Source organism: Fulmarus glacialis, unplaced genomic scaffold, assembly GCF_000690835.1.
Source record: "Fulmarus glacialis isolate BGI_N327 unplaced genomic scaffold, ASM69083v1 scaffold5360, whole genome shotgun sequence".
In the NCBI taxonomy this organism is placed as follows: Eukaryota; Metazoa; Chordata; class Aves; order Procellariiformes; family Procellariidae; genus Fulmarus; species Fulmarus glacialis.
Window position 1 is genome coordinate 61,738 of NW_009188294.1, and position 7,836 is coordinate 69,573.

Sequence of the window (7,836 nt, forward strand, 5' to 3'; positions counted from 1 at the left end):
TTCAATTTTCAGCAAGAAACCTGGGAGGACCTAGAAGCACCAGGCTAGGCTGCCTGCAGAAGATCACAGTAGCAAGAGCTAGGGAAGGCAAGAAAATCAACAGCTAAAACAAGTTCTTCCATCCCTGATACACAAAAGGCAGAGAAGGAGGTCCTGTGATAAGACTGCCTGGAAAAGATTGTGACTGCTGTTAGGCAGTTAGAACATCTCACAGGCCTTTTACGGTAACCTTCAGTCCAAAAAAGATGTAAAAATATTCATAACCCCTCGAATTCTGAGTACTGCTAATGATAAATTAGGGGGTTTGGGGCATTCAGGGCAGGCAAGTTCAGCCAAACTAAGGAAGGTGGGTCCAGAGAAGAAAGTGGTAATTTTTTTCCCCACAAAATATACCAATAAATGCAGAGACCCAACTTGTTCTTATGACAGACTCACGAAGAGATTGATCAGCCATCTCAAATGTCCAAACACTATGCCCAGTAACTTCTAGAAGAAATTGACTTATATCACTACGCCCTTTAAAAGGAATAATCTGGACAGAACTGATTATAGCATAGTCTTTAATATACCCTACAACCTTCATGTAAAGCTAAGCTCCCTGTCATACAGCTCACTATTAAAACGTGCTAACAAGTCAGGTGGAAATGTGATACCAGCTTATGAGACTGTACAGTCTCTGGGGCAACGAATGTGTCTTTTTTCTTATCCTGTAAATTATCTGGTAGTCTTCTGGGAGACATAAAAACAAACAAGAGACCCTTGCTCATACCAAAAGTGATCTTTCAAAGAGCTGTGGAGAAGACGTTAATAAAACCTTACCTGGAAAATAATCAAGGTTTTACTACAGCTACTTGTGAGAATTAGATCTTTCTTTGCACCAACACAACTTCCAACGTAAGGAGGGCGAGAGAGGCACAGGAATTTCTGAACTGTAAAAAGATCTTAACTGTTATGTACAGAAATAATCTTGTAAGAAAGGACTTTTCAGGTACCACCCCTCCAAACTCAGGGTCCAGAGGTGTGAATGAATGGCCAGGCCTGAGGAAGAGGAGAATGGTCACTTGTGGCAGTCAGAAGTTCATTGGCAGGGGTGCTGCTAAAAATCCATTCTTCTCTGAGGAATCACAAGGTTTATGTTTATGTTTTATTTCTCCTTTTGACCCAGTACATTTTCAGCTTGGAAAGAAGCTACGAACAAGATGCACGTTGGAACCCGCTTCTCTCAACAGAAAATCTCAGTTCAAAACCCAGGGAAACGAGATTTTAACTAGAGAGGTGAAAAGTTCTCCTTAGGACACTGTGAAGAAAGAAAAACCCATTCTACAGTGAAGACTAAATTTTGTCTCAGAGCATCCATGTAAATGATTTTTCACAAGACTTCAAAGCACGGAGAATTTTTCCTCCAGGAAAAGTAATAGGTACATGGAAAAGAAACATGGGGGCTTTTCTGCTTCTCCTGCCGAAACACCTGCAATATTAACAGTGAGCGAGCACCAGTTTTCTTTCCTGAGTTACCTGAAATGTAAAAAATTTCTAATTCTAAATCATTTGCATTAAAACTTCAAGGCCAGAACCTACCTCCCTGATCCGCACTTCATGACATGCATCTGTCTTTTCAAGCCTAAAATATATTATATAAATGTACCTAATGAGTTCAGAACCTTGTTCACTCAGAAGAAAAGGTTTCCAATTGCAAATCTCTATAGAAAATAAAAATAGAATTCATTTTAGAGAATATGGAGGAGCTGCAAATACTTAACCTCAGGATGAGCGCAGAAAATCCTCTTTTTAAAGCCCGAATAGGCCTTCGCTTTTCTATTTATTAGATTTTTAGTAAGATGAGCATTGTTAGTACTGCAAGCAGTTACAGCCTCCACCTTGAGAGTCACTTCATGTTCCTACTGTCAGACATGAAAGATTCTTCTCCTCTCACCAGCTCGATAAAAATCAGAAGTTGTATTAGTACAATCTGAACACAATTAAATAGTACCTCCAAACCTTTTCTCTGCAGAATGCGGTTGCTATTGTTTTACTGTTGTTTTACACAAATAGTTAAGAACAGACTCAGTGGCACAGACTGATAGGCACACACAGGCTAAGACTCAGTTTGCTTGATTCGGCAGAGTTGATACTGGAGGAAACTCCGTATCCACTCTTCTTCAGAACAGAGTCAAAGAAGGATCCTGCTAGTCTTCTCACCCAAGTATACTGCAGACGTACAAACTCTAGCTGCAGATATTTAATTGTATTCAACGACAAGCAAAGCACATGCTGAAATCTTATGGCAAAGGAAATAATGAAATAAACTTCATCTCTAAAAAAAAGCACTGTCTGAGAATGAGGTAGGGGAAATCAAATGGCATTATTTTTACAACTGCAGTTAAGATACTGTAAAACTTGAAGTAAACTTAAAAAATTCAAGTATTTCTGTATCTATTCATTTTATGAGTCAACCTGTGTGTGTTCCAGACTGACTCGCAACTACGTTGACTGAGGCAGCAGTATTTCACAAATCATTAAATCATCTACAAGTGCTTTCCTCCTCCATCAAACATTCTTAAACCTTTCTCTCTTCACAAAAGCAAAGACAGACAAGATACTGGTTCAGCTAATTCAGCCTACTTAGTGTTAAACATGACATGTATGGTGCAACCATGCAACCTTCAGCAAGAATGATTTTTCATAGGTCAAGTAGAACACATACCTAATAAAAAATTCTGAATTGCTAGTATGAATTAATAAACAAACCTCCTGTGCTTTTTGTACTTGACAATTACAGTTTTCAGATATGACAGCCCAGCTACAAGTGCTCTATTACTTGACCTGTAATTTAACATCAGGGTTTTGATTTACCAGAGCCCTCAGCCTGATGGAGAATCCAGAATCCAGCGACCAGCTCTCTGACGGTCTTCACCGATGGTGGAATTTTGACCCCTCTGGAGTCAGTGGCAAAAAACTACATGGGTCAGGACTTCACTTAATAAATGTTCATCTTCCTCTGCTGCGAAATATGCTTGGCTGTATTTTATAACGATTTGTCATGTTCTTTAATATGAGCGTACAATACACTCATGAAATATTAAATACATGTAAGATTTCAAAAGTATGCACTTACGATGCAGACCCTCTTACTAAGCAAAAAACACATGATGCTAAGGAGCACCGTGAGTCTTGCTAGATATTAGATGAGTTTACCTCAACTGTGACAAAAATAATGCAAAAGCTAGCTTTTCCTGTCACCTTAAAAGACTAAGAAAGAATGGGTTTTAGAAATACCTGGTGAATTTCTTTCTAAAATAAACCGATTTATTTCTAAAATAAACATTCATCCTGTCTTAACACAGATGGATGTGCATATAGAAGCATACTATGACTTTATTTTTCCTTCATCAAACACGACTTCATACAGTAACTTAAACATTCAGACAATCAAAAAATTGTATTACACACAGAACTCATTTGAGTATTTTCTGAGTTTTTTGGAATTATGACAATACACATCATAATGCAGACAGAACTGAGCAATAAGACCATGTAATATTCCAAGACCTGCAGAAGTTAGAAACACTAGAAGGGTGATGCTAAGACAACGGTTTTTTATTTGACATTATTCTGATTCACCTACTCAAATTCTTAGTATACCTCAAAATTTAGATTCAATATTGAATTTACTGATCAGTGAAACTCTCATGAGTTTAAAGAATTGTGGATTCCACTCCTTTTTAGATTTCCAAGTACTTTTTCATTGAAAATTTCCTCTTGCTGATCATTTTGTTTCAATATTATTTCACAACAACACTTACAGGTTTCAGATTTTTGGCTTTTGTTATACACATTACATTTTGAGAGCACAATGTCCCCTACTGAAGTCAACTGTCGTACTGTGAATTCTGATCTCCACAAATCTAATTCACTAATGTCATTCCCTACAGTCATAAACTATTCCTGTAAAACTATTTCTCCTTCAGTGGGGAATTAAACCTTGCTCTAATAACAAGGATTCAAAACAACAGCGAAATATTGTATTTTTCCAACAATTGTATATTTAGAACAGAACAGGTAGAAAAGATTGCAGCAGCTGTACTTGCAAGAGTTACTTCATTTTTAATTTAAGGAATATGCTTTACCAAGTTGGTTGACCTTAACATCTCTGTGGGTGGAAAACTTCCTAGTAACTTTGCTCCTCTCTCTGACACTTTTTTTTTTCATTAATTATGACTAGTGATCAATGTAGCCCAGACTTGACTGTGCAAAATTGTCCAAGCTCTGTTACCAATTAGCCTTGTAATACAACCTCCAAGAACAGGGTATTAAAGTGGCATTGGTCTGTAAGTAAAATATGCTGAACAGTTCTGTGTTCATGGTGCATTTACAACCTAAGTTATTGTTAACTAAAAATGAGGCAAGATCACCATTAGCCCAGTAGGACACCAAGCCATTATCAGATTATGACAATAGAAAATGCAAAATGGTCACTTAGCTGATTCATTTCCATTTTTCCAAATTTGTGTTTGTAAGACATTGGGCTATGGCAGTTTAATCTTAATTTTATCTGTAGAAATATTTTTCTGCAGTAACTAGATGGTATTTCTAAGACAGACCTGGAAAACACTCAAGGAAAGGCGTTTCGGAGTTTTCGTATCATGAGAGAGTTATACTCCCTCTTTAGACTACATCAATGGCCCAAAGGAACAATAAATTCTGAGTGGTCAGCCTCCTGAGGATTTTGTCAGTAAAAATGAAATCCCCAGATGGAGAGGAGCTGACATAGTAGAAGGAACTCAAATTCCATCCTCCTCTGGAATGCAGTTCCACATTTCTGGAGAGCTCCGTTTACGTTATAAGAATGGAGAAAATGGAATGAAACTGTTGCAATGTTTTGGACCCTAGTTTCTAGAATATTTATTTTATTAGTAGTCCTTGCAGGCAAAACACCACCAAACTCCCTGCTGTGTTTTGAACTAAATCTCAAAGGCATCAAAATTGGCATAATACTTTTGCCCTTTATTCCTCCCGTTCTCTTGGACCACATGATTTTATATTTAACTTGTTCTATGATGCTTAAGTGTTTATTACACTGATGAAAAATACCTGCTTCAGGATACAAAAATACCTGAGGAACAATCATACCTTAAGTCAGTATGGTCCTGACAGAAGCCAGGTGATCAATTCCATCTACTGAACAGCCTTTTCTTTAGCACCAAGAGAGTACGGATATTTGGACAGGACATATCTGTGCTTCCATTTGCCCTGTGCCTTTGTGACCAGCCTGATGTGTCCATGGCAGAGGGGACAGAAAGACATTCTTCATTCTGCATTAACATATGGGACAGCACTTTGATCTCTGAGATGGCTTCCGGGACTTTTCCATATGGTGCTGGGCAATCACAGAATTAGGAAGTCCTAATTCTAAGGCATCCCCAGAAAACTGAGAGTTACTTATACACGACGGACACCTGCATTTTTGAGCCACTGTAGTGTAGAAATACTTCTCTACCACATTTATACATACAATTAATGAAAGCGTGGTAAAGACACCCAAAACTTACATAGTCATGAAAGGCTTTTGCTTCACTTGAATGTTCACATGTTTCCCGTCTTTCTGGAGCTGCACAGTAGAGATCCCAAAATACACTGCAAGTTAAGAAGTTACAGAGATGGTGAGAAAGCCACTGTAATACTCGTGTATGGTGTCTGCACACCACACATGCTTATTCATATATAGAAACAGACATATCACTTCCTTGCTAAGGGATGAAAACACTTACCTCTATGGAAGAATTTAGCTTTGTAAAACATCTATGAAGAATCAAGTCCTGCTATTTGATTCTCCGAGGCAAGCAGTGCTGTATTCCTTTCATATCACTATAGTACAGACCAAGAAGCTAGTCTAATATACAAGGTTTAAGGGTATAAAGGATATTACTGAAGCTCTGCATTTAACCTCATCCTGCTGGCAACTGCTGCAATCAACTTCCATGAAGCACGGGAAGGAATGGATTCGTAATAACATAAAAAGGCAAGAAACTGGAGAGAAAAATGGGAGTTCTTCCGACGTCCAATACCGTGCTTTAAACAAAAGTTCTCAGAGACAGGTGTATGGACAAGAGTAGGAAACAGATGGGTATGTTCCTGGGTTATAAAGAGTGAAAGGAAATTACGGTACTCCCATAAGTCTTCCTCCCTAACCCCCTTCAAATAGAGTTATGCACAAATCAGTTCTAACACAAAGTTTCTGGAATTAAATTATGTGTATGCTAGAACAATTAAAAGAATAAAACTTCTTGGAGTTTCATAGTGTTTCTTTATTGTTTTAGACTTAATACTCTGTAACTTAATCCAGCACCGTAACACAGAATTGTGGAAAATTTGAGCACTCCGCTGCAGACAATCAAAATTAAGGATAATGCAGATATCAGAAATACAAGGAAGATGTTCTCCTTGCCAGGCTTCCATCACATAGCTAAAAGCTATGAAAGAAAGGTCAATGAAAAAAATGCCACCTTCCACCAGCTGTACAAATCACTTGGGTTTTTGTGTTCAAATGGGACCACTTTAAAACTTGTAAATTCTTGTACTCCTGACAGTTAGACATATTCTCTGTATTTTGTACTCTTCCAAATGCAGGCATATTGGATATATTCAAATCATGTGACAACTAATAAATACCATAGCTAAATGGCAATGACTATGAGCACTCTTTTCCCCCTGGGAATTCTGTACACACGTGTGTGTCTCTGCATACTAGTATATATAAGCAAATGGTAATATGCACAAAAAATTACAAGTCAACCCCATGTTTACATATATTCTGAGCTGAGAGAAACCGTGCAAATGCAGACACTGCAGCACCAAGCCCATGCTAATGCATGCTGCCTCTCAAAAAGGCTGGTAGCTTGGGTTCAGCTAGTTACTTTCATATGCTATTCCCGGGACCAGAATGTGGACTGAAGACGGAGGAAGCTCCATCTATATACATCTATATGCAAAGTCTCTGTATATACTTTTTTCTTCAAATGTAGTTATTTGGATTATGTAGAATGATCTCTTAAATGCACAATTTAGTGGAAGGTCGTGAAGAAAGAAATGCAGGCCACCTTCTTTCAAAGTTGTCTTCTTACCAATGCACTATGCAACATTTCTTTTCCTGTATCTAGTATCTGTATCTTTTTCCATACGTAATTTTCTGTTCTTTCATTCCTTAACAAGAAAATGGTTCTTGATCCTCATCTTCACATTCCTTTTACAACATTCACCTGAATTTCTTGCCTCCAGCTGCTGGAACTAGCAATCGACATATTCTAAAAATCAGAGGAAAAGAAAATTGATACTTACCACCACCAGGAATGCAAGAATCCTGGGGGCTCCCCCAGTGTGATGTTTTTTTCCCATCTTATCTAAAACAAAACAGTAAAAACAGAGGTGTACATTTTTGTGATCATTGTGACTAAAACACACTTCATAATTCAGGCAGATAGCAAAAAGAGAAAGAAGAAAAGATTTTGTAGTTATGAAAGGCTTTATCATCATCAATCTGGATGGCCATATTACTTACTTTATTACACTTATTAAGCCAGCTGATACTTAAAATAAGCTTTTCTTATTCTAGGAAAGCATATTTTAGAATTTTTTAATTTTAGATTCTGTATAGAATTTTATTAACGACGTATTTTGTATCACTCCACCACTGAGACGTGCATTATTTTAAGGTCAAAAATGCATGACCCCCCCAAAAAAGTGTTAAAAAGTACTCTTAAAATGATCTAAAAGATTTTCCAATTTGCACTAAGGAAAACATAGAAGACACAGAACTAATGTTACTGGTTCAGCCGGTGG

At 37.6% G+C, this 7,836-nt stretch overlaps 1 long non-coding RNA gene across 1 annotated transcript in view; it reads right to left on the reverse strand.

The window, feature by feature from the left end:
* Nucleotides 1-5,574: 5,574 nt before the first annotated feature.
* The window catches only part of LOC104077005, an 8,100-nt gene continuing 5,838 nt past the window's right edge, over nt 5,575-7,836 (reverse strand). Inside the window, exons 2-3 of the long non-coding RNA XR_683519.1 lie at nt 7,336-7,397; nt 5,575-5,634 (exon numbers count right to left, since the gene is read on the reverse strand). This is a non-coding gene — a long non-coding RNA (uncharacterized LOC104077005). The remainder of the gene's footprint in view (nt 5,635-7,335; nt 7,398-7,836) is intronic.